General features: G+C 40.0%; 1 protein-coding gene across 4 annotated transcripts in view; it reads left to right on the top strand.

Moving 5' to 3' along the window:
- FHIT (fragile histidine triad diadenosine triphosphatase) overlaps positions 1-24,372 on the top strand; it is a 1,434,235-nt gene that overhangs the window by 440,513 nt on the left and 969,350 nt on the right. Inside the window, exon 1 of one of the 4 annotated variants that reach the window (XM_063115079.1) lies at positions 19,702-19,711. The exons of the other annotated variants lie outside the window; for them this stretch is intronic. The gene's annotated coding sequence lies outside the window, so the exon portion shown is untranslated. Of the gene's footprint in view, positions 1-19,701; positions 19,712-24,372 lie in introns of those variants that run through there. 4 annotated transcript variants of the gene reach the window in all.

Raw genomic sequence — 24,372 nt, 5'->3', positions numbered from 1 at the left:
AACTACCGGAAAAAGGCCACCTGACAGACCATCAGCCTTAGGTTGAGGGATACAACCAGCCTGTGATAAGCCCTGGGGTTGGAGTTGGGGTGGGGGGAGCTGGGGGAATAAATATCCCAACTTCCCTTTCCTCTCTTCTTCTGATCTTCAGCTGCGTCTTCCCGTTGGCTGAACCCAACCAGAAGCCAGAAGCCTGGAAAGCCCTGGGCTGTAATCTCAGACAAATGACAAGACAGAAACAGATAGGAAAGGGTAGAGGGTGAATGGCAGGCATCCAGCAGAACAGCCAAGTGCTGCCTACCAAACTGTAGCCTAGCCTTCCGCTCCCCTGCGCATCCCTTTTTATCCACTCTTCACACAGCAGTCAGGATAAAACCTTCAATTCGTTCATGTTGGTCTCTGTTTAAGACCAAATCATTCAACAACTCTGCATTGTGGTTAGGATAAAATCCAAACCCACTCTAGTGTTGTACAAGACCCACAATAGCCTGGCCGGCTCCTACCCACCTCCTCTGCCTGGCCCTCCCCCACCTTTGTACTCCATCTCCCACCCCATCCCCCCTGCTGGCCCCACCCCCTCACGATGGATGTCACTTCCCAGAATAAGCTAAGCTCATTGTCCTCAAGGGCTCTTTGCATACTCATATCCCTCTGCCTGGAACACCTTTTCCTCAACCCTCATGCTTGACTTCTGGTGATTTAAATCTTATCATTTAAACATCATGACCTCAGGTGGCACTGCCTGTCCTCCATGTCTGAAGGAAGTCTTCCACTTATTCTCCATCAGCATTTATCATACACAGTAAATGGCTCTTCCCTCTCTCCTTCCTTTGCTTTGTTTAGTCTGACTTTAAACAAAGCAAAGTAAGTTTCTTCCAGGCATGGGCCTTCTCTGTCTTGTTCACTCTACTATCTTTAGAGTCTAGAACAATGTATGGCCCAAGTGGTTTCTTGATAAATATTTGGTGATTGAGTGAACAAACATTTTTTTCAATGAACATCTTTCTATTTATGCAATGATGAACGAAAAAAGCTTACCTTTAAGGTTATCTTGACTGTATTTGCATTTCTATCCTTCTAGTATTTGGGGGATCTCTAATAATAAGTGCTTAATATATATGTGAATAATATTTACTTACTAACAATAGGGATGATTTTCTGTAGCTCTGAAAGATTGCTTTTTGTGGTTTGTATGTTATGCTTTAACAAAAATAAAGCTAAGAAATGGACAGTACCCTCTCCCCAATCCATGGTTTTACAGCATAGCTAATTACATGCAGCTGACTTACTGGAAGTTGGGGTTGTATAGTAACAAGGCTTAAGGTTTAGAGGCAGAAAGACCAGGCCAAACTCCAGTTAAGCCACTAACTGGCTGGATAAGACTGTGACAAGTCACTCAGCCGTTCTGAGGCTCAGTTTCCTCATTTGTAAAAACAAAGATAATGTGGCCTAATTCCCAGAGTTGTTTTAAGATTATAGGTGATAACACAGATCTCTGTTCTTTGTGTCCATCACTTTCCTTTCAATACACAACAGGCTCAAATCCTCCTCCTTTTCTCCATAGGCTGCTGCTTCATCAGCAGTCTGTTTTATGAGTCTTTGGATCTCATCTCCATATTCTGGTTATTGGGAATCTTGCTAGAAGGCTTTCCTGTCCATGCTTCCCATTATAAAGTTGAATTCACTCTCTGGTGGAAGCAGCCTGGAGCTTGACTGTACCCATGACAAATTACAGACCCATCAGGCTTTTCAGTTGGCATCATATTTGCCAGACAAATGTAGACAGCACTTTATGCAGCAAAGCATTTTGTTAGCACTTTGAGCCTCTAAGGGACAATTTGAGTTGGGGAAAAAAAGGTATTGAATCCTTGTACGATACTCACCCCATTACGCAAGGAAAACCAAATAAGTTTATCTGACAAAAAGGTATGGGTGTGCTTTTTGAAAAAGCCACAGGGCTCTCTCTCTATTCTATAGAGACAAGATGCGTTAAAGTTTTGTCTTTTGTTTATTTCTTTTCAGTTAAGTTTAACTAATATGCTTTGAATACATACTCTGAGCCAGGCAATTTCTTTTTGCTTTTAGATGAATTTAGAACAATTATGATTACAAAGTAAAAATATTTAGGAGCAGGTGGCTTTTACTAAGATTTGGCCAAAGAATAGAATGCTTTGATGACATTTTGGAAATTTATTGGTGCTATATGTTTAATCTGGAAATATCTAATTCCTAATGCATAAAATGGTTGTCTGAAGTCTGATTCCTTAAAAGCTTCAAGTCACTTCCACTCAAATCCGTATTCTTAGCACTCTTGATACGTACCGAGTAAAATAAAGATATAGTCCCTGTTCTCTGGGGTTTTACAGTCTGGCTTAGTGTTCCTTAACTTATTTAACTGATGTCCCTCTTTTCTAAATATAAATATCTCAGGCCCTCCTCACATATCGTTCCAAACTTGAAATAAGCTGAAATAGAAGACAACTAGTTAAAACCCTGCTTTGTTTTTAAGTTACCTATAACCTATAGATTTATTTATGTCCCTCTGAGAAATACTGATCTAATTGGTATTGTGAGCCACCACACCTCTGTATAAGTGTGTCATTTATCGCTAAAACTCACATTTCGTAGGGACCAGAGATTTCAAATTAGTGGTTCTATGGGTCCAATACAGATCACAGAGTTGTTGCTCTCGGCTTAAGCTTCTTAATTGAGCCAACATTTAAGATTGAGATATTTTCTACAAAATGTAGATTTTGGGCTTCTCTAAAAACACTGGAAGATCTGGTAGCAATGGAATGGGGCTGACTGACTGCTGTCCCCTTCAGGTCCTCTTCCATTGCCCTGTCCCCACCACTCATGCAGTGAATGTATATGCCTGAAAATGAGCTTGCATCATGCAAATAGCCTTCCTAGTTCCTGGAAAATACCTGAGTTTGAGAGCCATGGTAGGTTCCAGAGAGAGGAAATTGAAGGATTTTCAGAATGTAGATTAAATGGACCTTGAGATAGTGGCAGGATTTATATAGTTAAAGAAGTGCTGAGAAAAGATCATTCCAGGGAGGAGAATAACTTTGATGCTGAATCCCACCAGATTTTTCTCTAATAATGTTTAAATTGCTTAAGGATGCAGATGATTTGCTTTTTTCTTATAAATGAAAGCAGATTTAGGGTTAAGACTCTTACTCCCTTGCAACTTTGCAATCTGATATGCTTTCTTGAAAGAAAGGAAAAAGGGGAGAAATTATAGCTAGTAAGAGCTAGGAATTGGGTATAACTAAGGTTCCAGCAACAGGAGATTGTCAGGTTTATGAATTCATCAGTTAAATTGTGTGTGTCTGTGTGTGTAGAAGGGATAAATGCTCAGAACAACTGTGCCACTGCAACAAAGATTCAGATTTGTCAAAGAAAATAAGGCTGACAAAAAGTACTATTGTATATCTTCCAAAAGATAGTAAAATCTTCTCTTCATAGTAGTTGAGCCAGTACTTTACAAAGGCAACTGGTCATTAAAAAAGAGTAAGAGATGGTGAGTTTGACCCAGATATGCTCGAGAGCAGGTCTTTTGTCACAAAAGACACTTAGTATCCTGCAGTATTTTCTAAACCAGCCTCTGCCTGTACATGGGATTCCCCCTGTTAATATCACACTTAAGAAGATACCTCCAAGAAGCTACTTTAAGGATAAAATAGCATCTATGAGTAGCAACATCTTCATATTTGAGGGCTTGTTTTTCTTTTTTTTCTTTCTTTTTTTTTTTTTGTGGTGTGAAAATTCAATTTTATTTTATTTTATTTTTTAAATTTAATTTAATTTTATCAATATACAGTGTGGTTGATTATAGTGGTCCATTACCGAAACCTCCCTCCCCCCTCCACCTTCCCCCTCCCTCTCAATAACCTCATGTCTGTTGACTTGTCGTAGCAACTTCAAGGAATTGTGATTGTTGTGTCTTCTTCCCTCCCCCCACCCCACTTTAATTGTGTATTTATTTATTTATTTTTAGCTCCCACAAATAAGTGAGAGCATGTAATATTTCTCTTTCTGTGCCTGACTCATTTCACTTAATATTATTTTCTCTAGGTCCATCCATGTTGTTGCAAATGGCAGTATTTCATTCTTTTTTATAGCTGAGTAGTATTCCATTGTGTAGATATACCACATTTTTCATATCCACTCATCCGATGATGGACATTTGGGCTGGTTCCAACTCTTGGCTATTGTAAAGAGTGCTGCAATGAACATTGGAATTCAGGTATACCTTCGACTTGATGATTTCCATTCCTCTGGGTATATTCCCAGTGATGGGATAGCTGGGTCATATAGTAGATCTATCTGCAATTGTTTGAGGAACTTCCATACCATTTTCCATAGATGCTGCACCATTTTGAAGTCCCACCAACAGTGTATGAAAGTTCCTTTTTCTCCACAGCCAGCATTTATCACTCACAGTCTTTTGGATATTAGATATCCTAACTGGGGTGAGATGGTATCTTAGAGTGGTCTTGATTTGTATTTCCTGAATGCTGAGTGATGTTGAGCATTTTTTCATGTGTCTGTTGGCCATTTGTATATCTTCCTTTGAGAAATGCCTATTTAGCTCGTTTGCCCATTTTTTAATTGGGTTACTTGTTTTTTGTTATAAAGTTGTTTCAGTTCCTTGTATATTTTGGATATTAATCCTTTTTCAAATGTATATTTTGCAAATATTTTCTTCCACTCTGTTGGTTGTCTTTTAACTCTGTTAATTGTTTCTTTTGCTGTGCAGAAGCCTTTTAGTTTGATATAATCCCATTGGCTTATTTTTCCTTTTTGGGGTTGTATTCATGAAGTCTGTGCCCAGTCCAACTTCCTGGAGTGTTTCTCCTACGTTTTCTATAAGAAGCTTTATAGTTTCAGGTGTATATTTAATTCTTTAATCCATTTTGAGTTGATTTTGTTATATGGTGAGAGGTATGGGTCTAAATTCATTCTCCTGCATATGGAAATCCAGTTATCCCAGCACCATTTGCTGAAGAGGCAGTCTCTTCCCTAGTGTATAGGCTTGGTGCCTTTGTCAAAGATCAGATGGCTGTAGGTGTGTGGGTTGACTTGTGGATTATCTATTCTATTCCATTGATCAGTGTGTCTGTTTTTATGCCAGTACCATGCTGTTTTGGTTATTATAGCTTTGTAGTATAGTTTAAAGTCAGGTAGTGTTATGCCTCCAGCTTTACTTTTTTTTGCTCAGAATTGCTTTGGATATGCATGTTCTTTTGTTATTGCATATAAATGTCTAGATAGATTTTTCCATTTCTGAGAAAAATGTCATTGGAATTCTAATGGGGATTGCATTGAATTTGTATATCATGTTGGGTAGTATGGACATTTTCACAATGTTGATTCTTCCAATCCAAGAGCATGGGCTATCTTTCCATCTTCTTGTGTCCTCTTTAATTTCTCTCAGCAGTGGTTTGTAGTTCTCATTATAGAGATTCTTCACATTCTTGGTTAACTCAATTCCTAAGTATTTTATTTTTTTGGTGGCTATTGTAAATGGGCAAGCTTTCTTGATTTCTCTTTCTGCATGTTCACTATTGGAGAATAGAAATACTACTGATTTTTGTGGGTTGATTTTGTATCCTGCAACTTTGCTGAAATCATTTATCAACTCCAAGACTTTTTTTGTAGAGGTTTTAGGCTGTTCGATATATAGGATCATGTCATCTGCAAACAGGGACAGTTTGACTTCATCTTTTCCAATCTGGATGCCCTTTATTTCCTTCTCTTTGATTGCTCTGGCTAGTACTTCCAACACTATGTTGAATAGGAGTGGTAAGAGTGGGCATCCTTGTCTATTTCGTGTTCTTAAGGGAAAAGCTTTAAGCTTTTCCTCACTCAGGATGATGTTGGCAGTGGGTTTATCATATATGGCTTTAATTATGTTGAGATACTTTCCCTCTATACCTAACTTGTAGAGAGTCTTTATCATGAACGAGTATTGAATTTTGTCAAGTGCTTTTTCAGAATCTATAGAGATGATCATATGGTCCTTCTGTTTGATTTTATTGATATGGTGTATCACATTTATCGATTTGTGTATGTTGAACCAACCTTGTATCCCTGTGAGGAATCCCACTTGATCATGGTGTGTAATTTTGTGGATGTGTTTCTGTATTCTGTTAGCTAGTATTTTATTGAAGACTTTTGTATCTATGTTCATCAAGGATATTGGTCTGTAGTTTTCTTTTTTTGTTGTGTCTTTATCTGGTTTTGGTATCAGGGTGATGTTTGCTTCATAGAATGAGTTTGGGAGATTTGCATCTGTTTCAATCTTTTGGAATAGTTTGTAGAGAATTTGTGTCAATTCCTGTTTGAATGTTTGGTAGAATTCTGCTGTGAGCCCATGTGGTTCTGGACTTTTCTTTGTTGGGAGCCTTCTGATAACAGCTTCAATCTCTTTCATTGTTATTGGTCTGTTTGGATTTTCTACATCATGATGGCTCAGTTTTGGTAGTTTGTGTGTGTCCAGAAATTTATCCATTTCCTCCAGATTTTCAAATTTGTTGGCATATAGTTGTTTATAGTAATCTCTAATGATTCCTTGTATTTCAGAGGTATTGGTTGTAATGTCACCTTTTTCATTTCTAATTTGGGTCTTCTCTCTTCTTTTTTTAGTTAGCCTTGCTAATGGTTTGTCAATTTTATTTATCTTTTCAAAAAACCAACTTTTTGATTCATTAATCTTTTGTATCATTTTTTGGGTTTCAATTTCATTTAGTTCTGCTCTGATATTAACGATTTCTTTCTGTCTGCTAACTTTGGGTTTGGTTTGTTTTTGTTTTTCTAGTTCTTTAAGATGAAGTGTTAGGTTGTTTACTTGCCATCTTTCCATTTTTCTGAAGTAAGCATTTAATGCGATAAATTTCCCCCTTAGTACTGCTTTTGCAGTATCCCACAGGTTTTGGTATGATGTATCATTGTTTTCATTAGTTTCAATAAATTTTTTGATTTCCTGTTTGATTTCTTCTTGGACCCATATGTCATTAGGAAGAATGTTGTTTAATTTTCATGTGTTTGTATAGTTTCCAGAATTTCATTTGTTATTGATTTCTGATTTTAATCCAATGTGATCTGAAAAAATATGTGGGATAATTCCAATTTTTTTGAATTTGTTGAGACTTGCTTTGTGACCTAACATGTGATCTATCCTGAGAATGATCCATGTGTTGATGAGAAGAATGAATATTCTGAGGTTGTAGGATGGAATGTTCTGTAGATATCTGCGATGTCCAATTGGTCTAGAGTCTTGTTTAGATCTTGTGTTTCTCTGCTGATTCTTTGTAGATGATCTGTCCAATATTGACAGTGGGGTGTTCAGGTCCTCTGCTATTATGGTATTAGTGTCTGTTTCCTTCTTTAGGTGTAATAGAGTTTGCTTTATAAATCTGGCTGCTTCGACATTGGGTGCATATATATTTATGACTGTTATGTCTTCTTGAAGGATCAATCCTTTTATCATTATGTAGTGGCCGTCATTATCTCTTTTTATGGTTTTTAGTTTAAAGTCTATTTTATCAGATATAAGAATAGCTACTCCAGCTTGTTTTTCATTTCTGTTTGTATGGTAAATCTTTTTCCATCCTTTCACTCTTTGTCTATGTGTGTCTTTAGAGGTGAGGTGTGTCTTTTGAAGGCAGCATATAGTTGGGTCCTCCTTTTTAATCTAGTCAGCCAATCTGTGTCTTTTGATTGGGGAATTTAATCCTTTTACATTAAGAGTTGTTGTTGAAAGGTATTGACTTACTGCTAGCATTTTATTGATTTTTGTTTGGATGTCTTAAGTGTCTTTTGTTCCTTTCTTTCTGATTTACTATTTGTCTTCTGTATTTGTTGGTTCCTTGGGTTGTAGATAAATTTTTTTCTCTTCATTGTTGCCATTTTTGATTCTTTTTCAGTTTTTATGGCTGTCATAGTTATTTTTCAGGTACCAAACCCAGTACTGCCTTGACAATTTCTTGTAAGCACTGTCCTGTGGTAGTGAACTCCTGCAGTTTTTGTTTGTCTGAGATATATACTATTTGCCCTTCATTTCAGAAGGATAGCCTTGCGGAGTAAAGTATTCTTGGGTGATGATCTCTGTCTTTTAGTATTTTGAATCTATCATCCCATTCCTTTCTGGCTTTTAGGGTTTGTGATGAAAAGTCTGATGTTAATCTGATTGGAGTTCCCTTATAGGTGACTTGATGCTTCTCTCTTGCAGCTTTTAAGATTCTCTCTTTGTCTTTGAGCTTCCTGCATCTGAAGATCTGTGTCTTTTCTTATACCTGGGAAATTTTCTGCCACGATTTTGTTGAATGTATTTTCAATGCAATCTCCTTTTTCCTCCCCTTCTGGAATACCCATGACTCAGATATTTGAGTGCTTAAGGTTGGCTGATATCTCTCTTAGATTTTCTTCAATGTTTTTAATTCTTTTTTCTTTTTCTTTTTTTTGTCTGCCTGTGTTATTTCAAACAGCCCATCTTCAACGTCAGAACTTCTCTCTTCTGCTTCTGCAAGCCTGCTAGTTAAACTCTCTGTCGTGTTTTTTACTTGTTTGAATGAATTCTTCAGCTCGGCAAGCTCTGGTACATTCTCTTTCAGGATATTGATTTCCTTGTACATTTCTTCTTTCAGGTCCTGTATACTTTTCCTCATTTCATCATGTTGTCTAGCTGAGTTTTCTTGTATCTCATTTAGTTTCCTTAGAATTGTCACTCAAAATTCCTTATCAGTCATTTCAAGGGCTTCTTGTTCTGCAGGATCTAGAGTGTGAGAATTATTACCCTTTGGTGGTGTACTTTCTTGATTTTTCTTATTTCTGTATATCAATCCTGAAAATTTCATCTTTCCTTTGGTGTTTAGTCATTGTGGCAAGGGATTTCATGGTCCACTCATTCAACACTATTGACTGGCTGGGATCCTGCTGGGACTGCCAATTTGGCACAGCTACTTCAGTGCCTGTGGGCGGATGGTTTGGGCCTCTCTGGGCCATGGGGATCGGACTGGGCTGGGAGTCCAGCAACGGCATTGACCTGCTTGGTTGTGCTTTCACCTCAGGGCATGTTGTTGCTGTGGGCCTCTCTGAGGGCACCTCTCTGGTCAGCACGTACTCACCTGGGGTGGGGGTGGGGTCCAGCAGCGGTGGCACCTTACCTGCTGGATGGCCCTTTCATCTTGGGGCATGTGGCCGCTGCGGGTCTCAGGCCTCTCTGGTTGAGGCACACTCGCCCGGGGTGGGCTCGTTTTTCTTTTTCAGGTGACCTAGGCTTTGCCTCTCAGCAGAGGTGGAGAAGTTGCATAGAATGGTTAAGGTTTGTTCTGTTCTGCTACTGTTGGATAATATCAAATGGAGAACTTTTATGTTCCTTGGCAAGACCAGATCCCTTATATAGTTTGGTGTTTCCTTGGTCTTCAGAAGGCTCACTATAAGGATTTATTTGTATTACATTGAAAACAGATCTCCTTCCTAAGGAAAGGCCTTTTTATTGATCCCAACCTTTTCCTTTTGCTGGAAAATCCTTGTTGAGTTGCCTTTTAAACAACCAGAAATCACTGTTTCTTTTTCTTGTAAACTTTTATTTATCCTGTTCAGAGGCTTTACATGCTTAAAAGTAAATTACCTATGGAAATCATAAAACAGCCCTACTCGGTGAAGATTGAAGGATATAGAACTCTCTTAAGAAATCACATGTGTGGCCTGTGGGGGGAAGTTCAACACTTCATTGCTCCCTTCCTTGCCCTTTTCAATTTGCCTTTTTTTCTGCTGTTTCCATCTGTATCTTGTGGGTTCCCAGTAGAGGTACTTCAGTCTTTATCTCATCTGGTAGTGTCCTGAGAAAACTTTAAGCACTGAATTGGGATTATATTAGCTGGAAGAATCAAGAAATTAATTTATTTCAGGAGAAGAATGGCATGTCTGGCCAAACAGAATATTACTTAATGTAATAGGACTCCCAGATGAAATTGGGGAGCTGATCATTTCCTTACCTGGGGGATGTGAGATTATTGAATACCAGATTCCCATATCAACATTCAGACAAGTGGGTTCGCCCCCCACTATGCCAGCCATTTCTCCCTCTTTTTCTGATTGTTCTGGGCATGGGTGTTTCTGTCACCTGCCAGAGGGCTGCACATCTTCCGCCAGCTCTAAGTCAGGGAATAAAAGAATTAATAGATCAGAACTTAATGCATAACTCCCTAACTCTGCAGCTTTATTTTTTTTAATAGTTCATAAACTTCTTATTTTCTCTTTTAGCCTAGATTTCCTCTGTGGTGAAGGAAAGGTTTGCCAGCCTTCGGATCTGCCTCACAAAAGCACTATAAAGGACAATGCTGGGTTGTGTGAATGACTGCAATTCACTTTCATTTAATATTAAAGAACCGTCTAAGAGTTTGTGTCTGAATTTGTTCTAATATAAAGAACCCTGGAGTCAACAACACAACTATTTCCAGATGGATTAAGTGTTGCATTCTCAAAGACCTAGGAGGCTAATGAATATTGCTTCTTTTAGAGCTGTCAGAAGTAACATTACTGGGAACATGACAGACGCCTAACTGGATACATAGTGATCTCTATTTTGAACTTTCTAAAGAGACAGAGTAGTGTTTGCAATTTTTTAGAATAACTAGATTAAGTGTCTGTCTTTCAGAATTGAACTCTGTGGGCTCTGTTTTACCACTTTTTGCCCTCCTCTGAGTGGTAGAATTGGGAGAAAAATCATTAACTGATTTCTCTGGGAGTTAAGTTTTGAGAAATATATTTTATGGAACACATGTGCCTTACGCAAAGCATCCTAACACAAACAGGCAAGAATACGATTTTGAAAAACAGCAGCATTTGCTGTCGGGAAGTAGAAGCTCCAAAAGTGGAATTTATGCAAAGCTGTGCGTTTGAATAGTTTGCAAGGTAAAAGGCAAAAACTAGCCATTGTTGAGAGCTTTTCACAACAGGTCCTTTTCAATCAGAGGGGCTGTCCAACACCATTGCCCTGTCTCCTTCTGATTTTCACTCCTTACTTGTGGCCCTCTGGTGGCACAGAAGCCTCAGTTTCACCTGATTCCTGTGAAAAATTGAGTACACGGTTGATTCCCTTCTTCCCAGGATTTCACATTTACCTGTTTGGGAAACAAAAAATAAGTACAAAATCAAAGCATGTTGTGTAATTTCTTCCTGAAGTATACTTTTTTGTTTGTTTGGTAGCTGGCTGATATGGGGATCTGAATCCTTGACCTTGGTGTTATAACACTGCTCTGTAACCAACTGAGCTAAACCGGTCAGCCCCTATACTTTCTTTTTTCAAGGTGACATATTCATTGCTCTCAATGTGTTTTTATTTTTTTTCTTAAAATGAAGATAACTAGGACCGGCCCCATGGCACACTCGGGAGAGTGCGGCGCTTGGGAGTGCAGCGGTGCTCCCGCTGCGGGTTTGGATCCTATATAGGAATGGCCAGTGCGCTCACTGGCTGAGCGCGGTGCAGGCGACACCAAGCCAAGGGTTGTGATCCCCTTACCAGTCACAAAAAGACCAAAAAAAAAAAAAAAAAAATGAAGATAACTATTTTTTTCCTCCTAATTATTGATATTTGCTTTGGGCATAAACTAAAGAAGAGAGTAAGACTCACTGAAATTTGAACACTCAGGGATATTAACATTTTGCAAATTTCCTTCCAAATGTCTTACTGTGCATGTATATAGAAAAACACAAAGTTTTATATAGATTTTACATAATATGTATAATATTCCACATGCAGTTTTATAACTCAATTTTTTAAACCTAATATCATCTTTCTATGTTGATAAATAAACATCTACATCATCATTTTAAAAGACTGCATAGTATTCCATTTTTATTGGTATTCCACAATTTATTTAGCCTATCTCCTGTGGTGAACATTTAGATTATTTCTGATTTTTCATATTATAAAGAACAGTAGAACAAATATCCTCGTACGTATTCCTTTCCGGATCTGACAAGTTGTTTCCTTGAGATATAATCCTATGAAATGAAATTATTACCAAAATATAATATTAAAAATGTTAAGAAAGTTGCTACCTTGACTTTCAGAAAGGCACTAATTTGTACTCATCCCATCTATATATGAGAGGCTCCAAATCCTTACAATGTCACCAACACTGGCTAGTATAAATCTTTCAATCTCCATCAAACTAAAAGATACAAAGAAATGATTTGTTGTGATTTTTGCTTAAATTTCTTTGATTAATAATGAATTTGAACATTTTCCCATTATTGGCATTTCTATTTCTTTTTGGGGAATTACTTATTCATATCCTTTGCCCATTTTTCTGTTAGGCTTTTTATCTTTTTCTTATTGCTTGCAATGACTTCCTATAAATTCTGGATGTTATTCTTGTATAGCTCCTGAACAGGAGCTTGTCAGGAAAATATTGGAGAAGAATACAGCATTAAAGTAAAAGAAGAGTATGGTACTGTCTCACTCTAAGTAAATATTTAACCTCTCTGTTCCTCAGGTTCCTCTATAAAATTAGAAAAGAGTAGTCATTCATTTCTCACATTTCTTCACTTGTAATAAAGCCAATAGTTATGAAAGTGAAGCATTTTACCCATGTAACTTCCACAGGGTGTCTTCTGTTGTTTTAATCACCATTTATTCACGCAGTTGGTGGGGGAGGGATTTGTGCCCTAGGGCTAAGGGGATGGCTGAACACATGGCACTCAACACTGGGCAGGTGAGATAAATAGGAGTTTACTAGTCACATATTAGTCACTGCCCAGGGGAGGAGGAAGCTGCATGCTATAGAAGGCCACATGGGAGTTGCACTTGGGAACAGAATGAGCACAACCAGGGGCTGTGGCAGGAAGGCTTTGTAGTGTCAAGAGGATGGGTTGACCCCAGTTCCTACAGTAGCTTGGCTTGTTTGAATAGTTCTGTGGGCTGGCAGGAAACTGAAACCCATTACTCAGGGGTGAGCAGGAACTGTGCCTGGTCCCTGTGATAAGGGAGGATTGTTTAACTAGGGGACTTTATCTGCTGGCACAGATGGAGACAGGGGCTTGTGGTTAGGCCATTTGAGACCCTCCTGGTTTCCCCAGATGTCAAGGCAGCACAAAATATTGGGCCTTAATTTTAAGCCTTCACCTCAACTATTTCTGAAAGGTGAATCCCCAATTCAGTGGCCTCTTCTCAGTCCTCATTGTCTTTGACTGAGTTTGTTCTAGCCACTCCTAAACTCTTCCCCTGCATTGGCCTCCATGCCACGACCCTGTCCAGGGGGCAGCATGGCATGAGCCAGGTGCTCCCTGAGTGAGACACACAAGGCTCTGATCCCACCTCTGTCACCTACTAGTTGTATGGCCTTGGGCAAGATACATTACCTCTCAGCCTTGGTTTTTATGAAATGGAGATGGTACCTACCTCATAGAATAACCTGTGAAAAGTTCCGGGCGTAGTGTCTGCTCATACTGTGCACATAGTTCTTAATTCTTTGGCGTCTTTCACTCGTGAGTCTTCATTTGTCTGCCATCTAAATGTGAGTATTAACTAAGGCTTGTTGCACACCTTCCACCCCTCTTCTTCTGTTCTTTAGCCCTTGAAAGTATAGCCACATTTTCTGTGTCTTCAAGTTGCACCTTTAGACAACTGACTCCCAAGTTGCATTACTTGCCCTGATCACTTTCTGGTTCTCTGGTCACACATTTCCAACTGTCTCCTAGAGATTTTCCCTGAAGTGTTATATTTGACATGTTTAAAAATCTTCTCCTCAAACCAGTGCTTTCTCCTGGCTTGCTTTCTCATTAGTGTTAGTGGTGTCAACAGTCTGTCTGTCATCTTGGCTTAATACTCTTAAGTCACCTTTAGTTTCTTTCTCTTTCAAATCCACAATAACTCAGCTATCAAAAGCTGCTGGTGTGTTCTCTCACAGAATGGTTTCAATCCATTCTGCAAAATCAGTGCCTTTTGTTTTAGACAGCTTCACTAGGCTCCTAGTTGGGATGTGGGGACCTACTCAGAACCCCAGAATTGGTATGAAAATTATTTTAAGCTTAAGACATTTGGGATTCAAAAGATGCAGAAAGAAACCTTCTCAAAGCTTTTCTTATTTGACTAAAAGCAGAAACTGGGAAATGAGGCTTATATAAATTCCTTCTTTAGGGTGGCTTTAACTCTCAGGAAGGAGACTAAGAGTAAACCTACCATAAGTCCCCTCTTTGAGGGATTTTTATGGCCATGAAGAAGACGGAAAGACCACTTGTACCTGCATGAACAAACATTATCATAAACTTTTTTATCTTCCATTTGTCTTTCCAAAAGAAACCCACTGTTCTTCCCATAGAGGCCTTTTCTCTCCTCTCCCTTTTTCCAAAGTTAGGTATAGAAGCCTCTAACCTTAACCATTCATTGAGCTACTTGCTTTGTAAGCTCCCAGATGCATATGAATATATGTTTTTTCTGCTGTTAATCTGTTTTTTGTCAGTTTAGTTTGCAGGCCTCCAAGTACTGAACTTAAGAGGGTAGAGGAAAAGTTTTTCATCTTCAATAGTTACCTGGTCTGCAAACTTCCCTCGTATCCCCCTGGTTTATATTATGTCCCTTGTAAGTCAAAGGATTTCTCTGATCATGTTTCTTGTATTCTAAAGCCTCTAATGGTTCCTTAGTGCCCATGTACTGAATGAAGCAAGTTCCTCAGCCTGCACTCAAGGTCCCCAGCAATCTAGTCACAGCTTACTTCCTAGCATCAGTATCCTTTGCATTGCCACATTTCAAATACTTGTTCTTTTTTTTTTTTTAATCCCATTGCCCAAAATTGCCTTTGCACATTTGTGTATGTTTTTACTCTAGCTGGGATACCTACCTTCTCATTAATGTTTTAAAAATCTAACTAGTGTTTTAAAATCTTGGATGTATAATTCAAATCCTGGCCTAGCTAGTTGCTAGTTATGTGACCTTGAAAATTCACTTAACTTCTTTGAACCTTGGGTTTCTTATTTGTTAATGGGGATAATATAGTACAGGGTTGTTTATGAAAACAGCAACATAGTGCTTGTATCATAAACACTCATTGGGCCGGCCCGTGGCTCACTCGGGAGAGTGCGGTGCTGATAACACCAAGGCCCCGGGTTCGGATCCCATATACCGATGGCCGGTTCGCTCACTGGCTGAGCATGGTGCTGACAACACCAAGTCAAGGGTTAAGATCCCCTTACCGGTCATCTTTAAAAAAAAAAAAAAAAAAAATCATAAACACTCATTGAATTGTAGTTGCTGCTGTTGCTCCTGTCACCCCAGACAAAAGTGATCTTTTCTTTCTCTGAATACCTACTTTGTTACTCATAGCACTTATTTTATATTGCCCTGTGCTGTGTTATATTTCAAAATGTTCTATCTTCATTAACTGCACTGAAAACTCATTGGAGTTGGGCATCAAGCATCATATTTCTTTATTAATTCAGTAAAGATTTATTAGCCTTTTTTGTCTTATGGTGTGCTAGGAGTTGGGGGGTACAAGAATGATACTCAGCCCCTGCACTCAAAAAGCTTGCACACCATCTCATTATCATCGAATACTACCTAGACTACAGTTGAGGTGAGTTCAGTGAGAGCCCAGAGAAGGGCCACCTGACTCAGCTCAGAATTCAGGATGATGTCTGAGGAAGTAACACCTACACTGAGAAAAGTGTAGCAATTAGTCAATGGCAGGCAGGGAGGGGCAGTGCTAAAGGATGAGTGAGGAAGGGTGGTCAGTGCAGAGAGCAACATGTTCACTGCACATAGGGGAAGCAGAGCATGGTCGTTGTGGATTGCAAGGACAAATGATTGTGATCTTGGGTTTGAAAGAGAATTAGCAGGAGATAAAACTGGGAAGGTAAGCCAAGGTGAGATCATGAAAGGTTTTTCAATTCTTTCTACTGTCAGCAGTTCCTGGTACAGTGCCTACATCTGGTAGGTCCAATAAAATGTTTGTTTCTAGTTTTTAAATAAATAGTGGATGCACATGGTTTAGTCTGGGAGTGTTACAGTCAAGAAAACTAAGTTTGGCAAGAGAACTACGTTTCAAAATAGCTCAACTCCTTTACTTTTTACTTCTTACAAACTATGAAGGAGAGCCATATATTTAATCCAGGCCACATTTATTAACAAACAAACCTCTCCACTCCTACCCACTTCCATATCTTTCCACTGATGTCTCTTTCTTATACCCTAGAAGTAAAACCCAAACAGAAAGTATTTTCTCTCCATCATCATCTGACACCCTTTTGTCCTCCTTCTGTTTCTCACATTCTCTCAGCACTTTCTCCATCCCTCCTCTCCACAAAAGTCCGGAGTAACTGATTTGCAGAAACTGAGCTCTTCTCAGGTGACCACAGGTTAATAATGATTGTCCAACCACATGTAAGGAATGAATGAACCATCGTGTGGAAGAACCAGAGGCTGCTACTGTCCTGAAGCCCTGTATGTAGTGAGTTGGGGCTACTTTACAAACTCATCCTTTCATTTTCAAAAGAAATTTGTTCATTCAGAGTTCTGTTTCCCACCCTACCCCCCCTCCATTATTTTCCCCAAAACTTGAATCATAAACTTCTGGAAAGCATTGTGAATAATTTATATCCTTTTATTACTCACTGCTTAGCTCCCTTTGGGGGAAATGAAGAGAAACATTTGTCTTTTGCAGCTTACTCTCCCGTGGACTGAGACCATGTCAGCTTCAGGCAGTAACAAAGATTTATGACCACAGGAGCTGTCGTTGTGGAACAGTTGATTGACCCATAGTTTTGATTAACCAAAATAGTTTTTTAAAAAATCAGGAGCAGTGTTAATGATACTGGAGTAGAAATTCAACATTTCATCAACTTCAGCTGAAAAACCTGCTTGTTATCTTTCTTGTCAATGCTCAGTAGTGAGTGTTTTCTTCTCTGCTTATTTAATGGTTTTCTCGTGGACTTTTACTCAGAATTTGTAAATTCAAATATAGAGCTATGATCACTCAGAGCACGCAGTGGTACCCTGATGCTGAGAATGGGGGAATAGAAACATGTTTGGGTCATTTTTTGGTTTGGTGTCTCTGAATATCTTTACTCAGTTTCAGAGACCCAGGAATTACTGTTAGTCCCAGTCTTGGGCCATTGAGATGACTCTGGTGCATTGGGTTGGTCCTATAGCAGATATTGTTAGAATATGTCAACTTCACTCTGTCACCTCTAGAACCACCCGCTCCTGGATGCCTGTAATCTTGGAGTTATAGACTGCCTGGCCTAACTGGATCTACTGTGTACCTCTTCTCCTCCTGCCAACCCAAATCTATATATTTTTCAAAGCATAAATCTGATCATATCTATTACCACCATTATACCCTTCTTAAAAACCTCTAAATGGCTTACTGTTGCTCAAAATCCTTGAAGTGGCCCATAAGGTCTTGCATGGTCCCTGTCAACTCTCATCTTCATCACTCTGTCCCTTGTATTCTCCACTCCAGTCACACTGGCCTTTATTCATTCCCTACGGTCACTGCTCAGTCTCACCGCAGGGCCTTTGCACATCTGGTACCCTCAGCCTATGATGCTTTGCCCTGGTTTTAAATCTCAGCTCAAGTGTTATTTCTTCTGAGACAAATTCTCTGCCTCTCCACTCCCTAGCTAGACTACCTCTTTGTTATAGATCCTCTTGGTACCAAATACCTCTCTTTATACACCTTTTGGAGGGTCAGTTTTATATTTGTGAGATTTTTTTATTAATATCTGCCTCCCCTATGGACTCCTTAAGGGCAGGGCCTATTTTGTTTGGACTCACCTTGATATCTCCAGCACCTAGCACAGTGCCTGGCATTTGGAAGGTGCTCAACAAATATGTATCCTATATTTGAATGAATAAATAAAATTCTGTATAAGTTTAATTAAAAAATGGGCCTTACCTTGACTTTGAGGTATTCATCTAGTTCGCAAGAATTCCAGACGAGTAGGGCCGAGCCCGTGGCGCACTTGGTAGAGTGCTGCGCTGGCAGCACGGCGACGCTCCCGCCGCGGGTTTGGATCCTATATAGGACTGACCGGTGCACTCCCTGGCTGAGTGCTGGTCACGAAAAAACGACAAAAAAAAAAAAAAAAAAAAAAAAAAGAATTCCAGACGAGTCTCTATTGGAACAGCCAATGGTGAAAATGTGTTCAGATGCAGAAAGGTTAGAAGCAGCCTGTATCAGCCAGCTGTACCCATTTCATTCTGTATTGGGTCAGACAGATCTTTATCAACACATGTTTAAAAAGGGGTACACTATTGATGGTAATGGTTTTGGGTACATGTAGGAGCAATCTCTCTGGGACCACTGAAAGGTTGTTCTACTGTGTTACTGGGTCCATAACTATGTAGTGTAAATTTTTCCCTCCTGTGTCCCTGTTTTTGAGGGTCTTGTCATGGATCCCCTATTGGAATGAAGTTGTTGAATACTTATCAGGTTGTGTACAAACTAGTGTTGGTTGTTTCACTGATCCATCTCAATTAGTTTCCCTACTTGTCTCTATATCTGTCTAGGAAACATGAAATATCTTATTTGGGAGGAGAAGGGATGTAATTTGGGGGCATATAGTATTTTTTTTCCCCCCTAACATTACTTCCTATTTGCAAGAGAGAGAAAGAAATAAACGGGTTGAACAGGGAAAATGTATATTTATGGTCTGTAGCCTGCTAGGGAAGGCAACAAAAGGGAACTTTACTAGGGCATTGAAATAGTAGCTTTTTTCGTCTCAGGTCAGAACATCTGTCTGTGACTCTGGGTAGATTTGGTTTTAGGCCAAAACACATAGCTCTCCTTCCTTGGGTTCTGACCCCCAGGGCAAAAAAAGAAAAAGGAACTAAGCTAGTCCAACTGCCACTCCTAGGGAAGTAGTTGTTCTCTCTAATCTTCTGGGAGCCCCAAATAATTAGCTGTGCAAAGAGCAAGTTGGAATTAGAATTCCCCTCCAGGGTTTTCTGTGTCCAGCCAAACAAAGAGAGCTCAGCTGAGAGACAAATAAACCCTGTAAAAGACGAGTGCCAAGTCTCCTTTCTCCTTCATCGCTTTGGTCCTGGTCCTGTGGACCTGTATCCTCAGCTTCCTGGTCTCTCACGGTTTCCTCTGGCTGCTCATCATGTGTAGCCAGAGGGAGTTTTTTCCTAATTAGAGAGCCAGTGGGCCACTCTCAGGCAGAGAGCTGTGTTTTGGGTCTTAGCAAGCTTGGCATGTGGAGAGAGATCTCCCTTTTTCTCAGCATTTCTGTTTTCAAAGAGAAGCCAGAAATCTAGATTTTTGTGTGAAGTCACCCAATTTAAAAATGTTCACCACATGTTTTGTGTTGTTTATAAACAATGTACAGGGCAAACAAGACACACTTTTCATACCTCTGAGCTGGACAGTAGGCGTCATGAATGTAAAGACATGTCTATCCTGTTTGCACCTGTAACTCCAGGACCTAGCACAGTGCTTGCTATATGATAGCAGTTCAACATCTCTTGACTGACATCCATGGGAAACTCATTATGCTGGCATTCCCTTGATATTAATAACAAAAACAGAATACAACAATAGTATCAACTACTTTCTATGGAGCACATATGAAGTGCTTTACATATAATATGATCTGCACCATTAACTTAGAAGCTGTGTACTTTTTATTATTCCCATTTTACAAACAGAAAGAAACTCAGAACCTGAAAAGATGACCCAAGTCTGTTGCCCAGCTGGTGAGTGGATTCTCATTCAGGCTGCACTGCCTCCAAAGCCAGTGTCGATAATCCTAATGCTAAAGTGCCTCAAATTCTGCTCTGTTAACTCTGGCCAGATGGAGCAGGGATGAGCCTTCTGAGTCACAGCCCTTGCAAAAAGGAGACACCATGTCTGGTATAGTATCTAGCTCCCAAGGTGAGCCTCCAGGGTAGACATTTGAAAGGATGGCTATGGCAGGTGGGCATTCTTCTTTTGCTTCTGCAGAGCATTTAAATCATTCCTAGTTTTCCGTCACCATCTCTTTATGGGGAATTACTCTGCAGGGGACTTTGACCAGTTGTGATTGTCATGGTATCTTATTGTTTGATATCCTTAGGTGTTACAAAATGGCCCATACTCAGGCATTTTGCTAGGACTCAGGGGCACTCTGAGCTAAGGTTCACAGAGTCATTGTTTGGCTTTCTTAACTAAAAGCCAAAGTGGTGACTCATCATCGGCTTAGGATACAATTAAACTCATGGCTCCTAAAAGCAGAACACTGTGTTATAGCTTACTGGCCACGAAACACGTTTTTTTCTTGTGGTGCAAATGCTTTATTACAAGTACTGAAGTGTTAAGGCATTATTCAGTAAGAGACACAAAAACCTAAGTACTTTTACAAAGTAGGGTAGCTCTCTACCATAGCTACCATTTGATGGGCTTACATGTGTTAATGGTTTCAGCTGGGGGGGTTCCTTTTAATTAGGAGGAATGGACAGTGGTAATGAAGAATATAGGCCTTCAGAAAAACTGAAATGCATGCTCATGCTCTGCTTTCTACATGGGCTACTTCTCACTGAAACTTCATTTTTTCAGGCTATCATTGTAGTTTGAAACCCATTTAGTCTTTGGCTAAATTGTTCTCTGAAAAAGGAAGGTTTTGCAAACTGGACACTGGCTTTGAGAAGTGGAGAGTAGCTTTCTAATGAAATTTATGGTAGTCAGCATCGTAGCTCCACTTTGGCATCATTTAAGGATTTTGCATTCATTCCCTTATTTGGTCCTTTCCAAGACCTTGTGAGATGGCCATTGCTTTCCCTGGCCCCCGCCACCCCAGTTTTACAGATGAGAAAACAGGCTCAAAGAAGCCAAGTGACTTGCCTGAAGTCACACAGCTGATCAGTAGCAATGCTTGGCTATTGTTCCAATACTGCTTATGTACCAGAATATCCTGGGAAACTTCTAAACAGTAAGTACAGCTTCCTGGGCCACAAACTTCTAACCTGCTGTTTCAACCTAAGGGGAGCCTGGGAATCTCTTCCACAAAAATTTCCCAGGTCACTGTGATATCCAGTCAGACTTGGAAAACATTGCCATACATTACAGTGTACATTACACCACATTTGTTGAAGTAAATCAAAGTACAGATTCAGTTTGGAGAGATTTCAATGATTGTTTTTTCTGGTTCAACACAGCCATTTCTACTTCTGCCTTGGGGGCTACAGAAATGGCTTTTCAAAGGAGGTAACATTTTGCAAGGTCCTAACAAATGATTAAGAAGGGGAAAAGAAAAGGGCGTTCCAGGCAAAGTGACCACAGTCAAAAGTCACCGAGCTGCAAATAGACCAGAAGTGCCTGGGGGGATGTTACAAGATCAGTATGCCTGGACAGATGGTGACAGATGTACCATGTATGTTATCAGTTGAGTCCGGAGTGGAGACTGTCTTGGGATGTCCCACTGGCAACACAGCAGAATTGGCTCAGCTGTGGAGCACAGACTGCCTCTCTCACTGGTCAGTTTCCTGACAGTCTGTTTCAGGGCACCCTTAGCTTTGTGCTTCTGCCTGACCACTGGCTGGAAGATGATCAGGCAAAGTGCTGACAGCTCAGATAGGGTTCCTGTCTACAGACTCCTTCGACTCAATTGTGATAGGGTCAGCTCCACTGTCAGAAATGACAGAGGATGAGAAGTAACTTGGCACAACACAGTAGGCTCTGGAGCAGAGGTTTGAGGTGAAATTAGGAACTTTTTAGCTATTTTGAGGAGCCAGCTATAAACCAGAAGGTTTTCCCCCCTGGAATGCTCGTGCAAAAGCATGTGGGTTCTTGACATGCTTTTGAAAAGTAAGTGCTTTTGATAGTTGAGACCCAGCAACTCCCCTTTTCCCACCAATTCCAGGCTATCAAAATATATGTCCATGAACTTCCTTCTGGATTAATATTGATTAGATACTCCAAGAGTTTTAACTGAAGTGGGCGGCATAGTGAATGATTCTGTAATGATAAATAAGACAGGCAGGCCCCACAGTCGGGAGCAATTTGCCTCAAAAAAAAAAAAAAAAAAAAGAATACAATGCATTACTTAGAATGTTACTCCTAGGAGTTGGTTGATGGATACTAAAGTTATCAACATAACCCCAAATGTCCATTTTGAGCACTATTACTATTCAGTTTCCAGGGTACCTGGGTTTAAAAGGCTTTAAGTTCCATTTACAAAAGTCTTGTCCTCATTTCCTCAGAAGGTATTTTGCTGGATAGTACTGGTTTAAAAGAACAATCCTGGGAGATCCTGGGAGAGGGAGGGATGGGGAGTTTCAGTCTGGGAAGATAAAAAGTTCTGGAGATGGTGGTGGTGGTGGTTGCATAACAATGTGAACGTACTTAATGCTGCTGAATTGTGCACTTAAAAATGGTTAAAATGGTAAATTTTATGTTATGTATTTTATTGCAATAAAAAAAACTAGGTAGCCCACAATGAAATAGAGAGGCAGCAATGTCAGTGATAATGATAATAGCTATTGTTTTCACAATTTTTGTTTTGTGGCAGGCATTGTGCTAAGTGCTTTGCCCGTATTATCATATTTAACTCTCTCTCTCTCTCTCTTTTTTTTTTTAAATTTTATTTTGTCGATATACAATGTGGTTGATTACTGTGGCCCATTACCGAAACCTCCCTCCCTCCTCCCTCTCCCCCCTCCCACCCAACAGTGTCCTTTCTGTTTGCTTGTCGTATCAACTTCAAGGAATTGTAGTTATGTCTTCTCTCCCCGCCCCTTGGTTTGTGTGTGTGTGTGTGTGTGTGTGTGTGTGTGTGTGTGTGAATTTATATTTAACTCTCTTAACAAATCTGTGAGGTGTGTACAATGATTATCTCCTTTTTAAAGAGAAGGACTTAAGGATTGGAGGGGTTAAGGAATTGCCAAGGGTCACACAGCAAACAAGTGGCAGAATCCAGATGTGAAATCAGGCAGTCTCATTCCAGAGCACTCTATTTTGGCTTATGCTAGTAGGCTAAACCACCTCATAAGATGGTCCTTTCAGTGTGAGACTCCACCCACCCAGCAATAAACGGTAGCAAACAACTAAAATGAGTCAAAATAACCAAAAATTCACCTTATCAAATGTCAGTGACTCTGATAGATGCAGCAATCTTTTAACAACAAAGAAGTATGCTCTAACTCTTGCCTGCCTTTACAGTCCACCTGTATAATCACATAGCAGGATATCTATTATTTATTGGAAAGCTGAACATACCCCTTGTCTTCAACGCAGGGCTGTGAAAAATGCCACTTTCCACTTAGACTGAGCTCCTCAGGGGCAAGGACTGTATTTCCCCATTCATCTTTCTACTTGGCCAGTAGTAGGTGCTTAATAAAATTTTTGTCAAAATGAATTGGCAGTGGTGTTGAAGGTACCTGTGTAGGTTTTCCCAATATAAGGGGTACTATATGGTCTATTAATTTACTTCCTGGAATCCAAATTCTGGAACGTGTATTACAGATTCTCAACTGGGAGCAATTTTGCCTCCCAGGAGACATCTGGCAATGTCTGGAGACTTTTTTGATTGTTATAACGGAGACAGTGGGTGGAGGTGGGGTGGGGTGTAGGGTGTGGGGGGGTGTGCTATCTAGTAGATAGAAGCTAGGGCTGCTGGAAACATTCTACAATGCATGAGACAGCCCCCACAACAAAGAATTTTTCAACCTCAAATGTCAATGGTGCTGAGGGTGAGAAATCCTGCTTTAGAGGTTTTATTCTCTCATTGTTATCTGCTTCCACTTTCTGATTGAAAGATGAGTAAGACTGCTTAGCTATGATCCCACAGCTAGATGGTACAGATCTAGTACTTGAAGCAATGTCTCAGAGATAGCTCTTCTTCAAATGTATCGAGGTGGCCTCATGGCTCATTACTGATTCAAATGCCATCTTTGTGGTCATGGTGGAGCAGGTCTTGCTGAGACCGATAGGACTCTGAGCCAGTGCTCAGTGCCTGAAGCTGATGGAAAGGGCAGTGATCTAAGACAGCTTGTTTGGGCTGCTGAAAATCCCCAGGCTTGGGCTCCCTTAGGGCTTGCCGATTCTGCAGAGGCAGACACGATTTCCTGGGCTTCCTGTGTATGCGACATTCCATTGCTGGGCCAGTCACTCTGCACTGAACTGTAACACTATCTTGGCCACCCTGTTTTCCTGGGCCCTATAAGACATATTATGGACTTTGTTGAAAGAATTATCATGTTCACACAGCTCTGTATTGGCAGAAGGCTTAGGACTCTTTTCAGATTTGAGCACTGGTGGTCTTTAATGCAATCTGCTTTTCAACACATGTCACATGTTCTCCTCCCTTTCCCAGTCGGACTCCTTGCTGCCCTCTGATTATGGTCTGTCTCAGTATGCAGACAGAGTTCCTGCAGATGAGCAT

The sequence above is a fragment of the Cynocephalus volans genome, chromosome 11, assembly GCF_027409185.1.
Source record: "Cynocephalus volans isolate mCynVol1 chromosome 11, mCynVol1.pri, whole genome shotgun sequence".
NCBI lineage: Eukaryota > Metazoa > Chordata > Mammalia > Dermoptera > Cynocephalidae > Cynocephalus > Cynocephalus volans.
The sequence above is the reverse complement of the archived record's forward strand: the minus strand, read 5'-3'. Positions and strand labels throughout refer to the sequence as shown.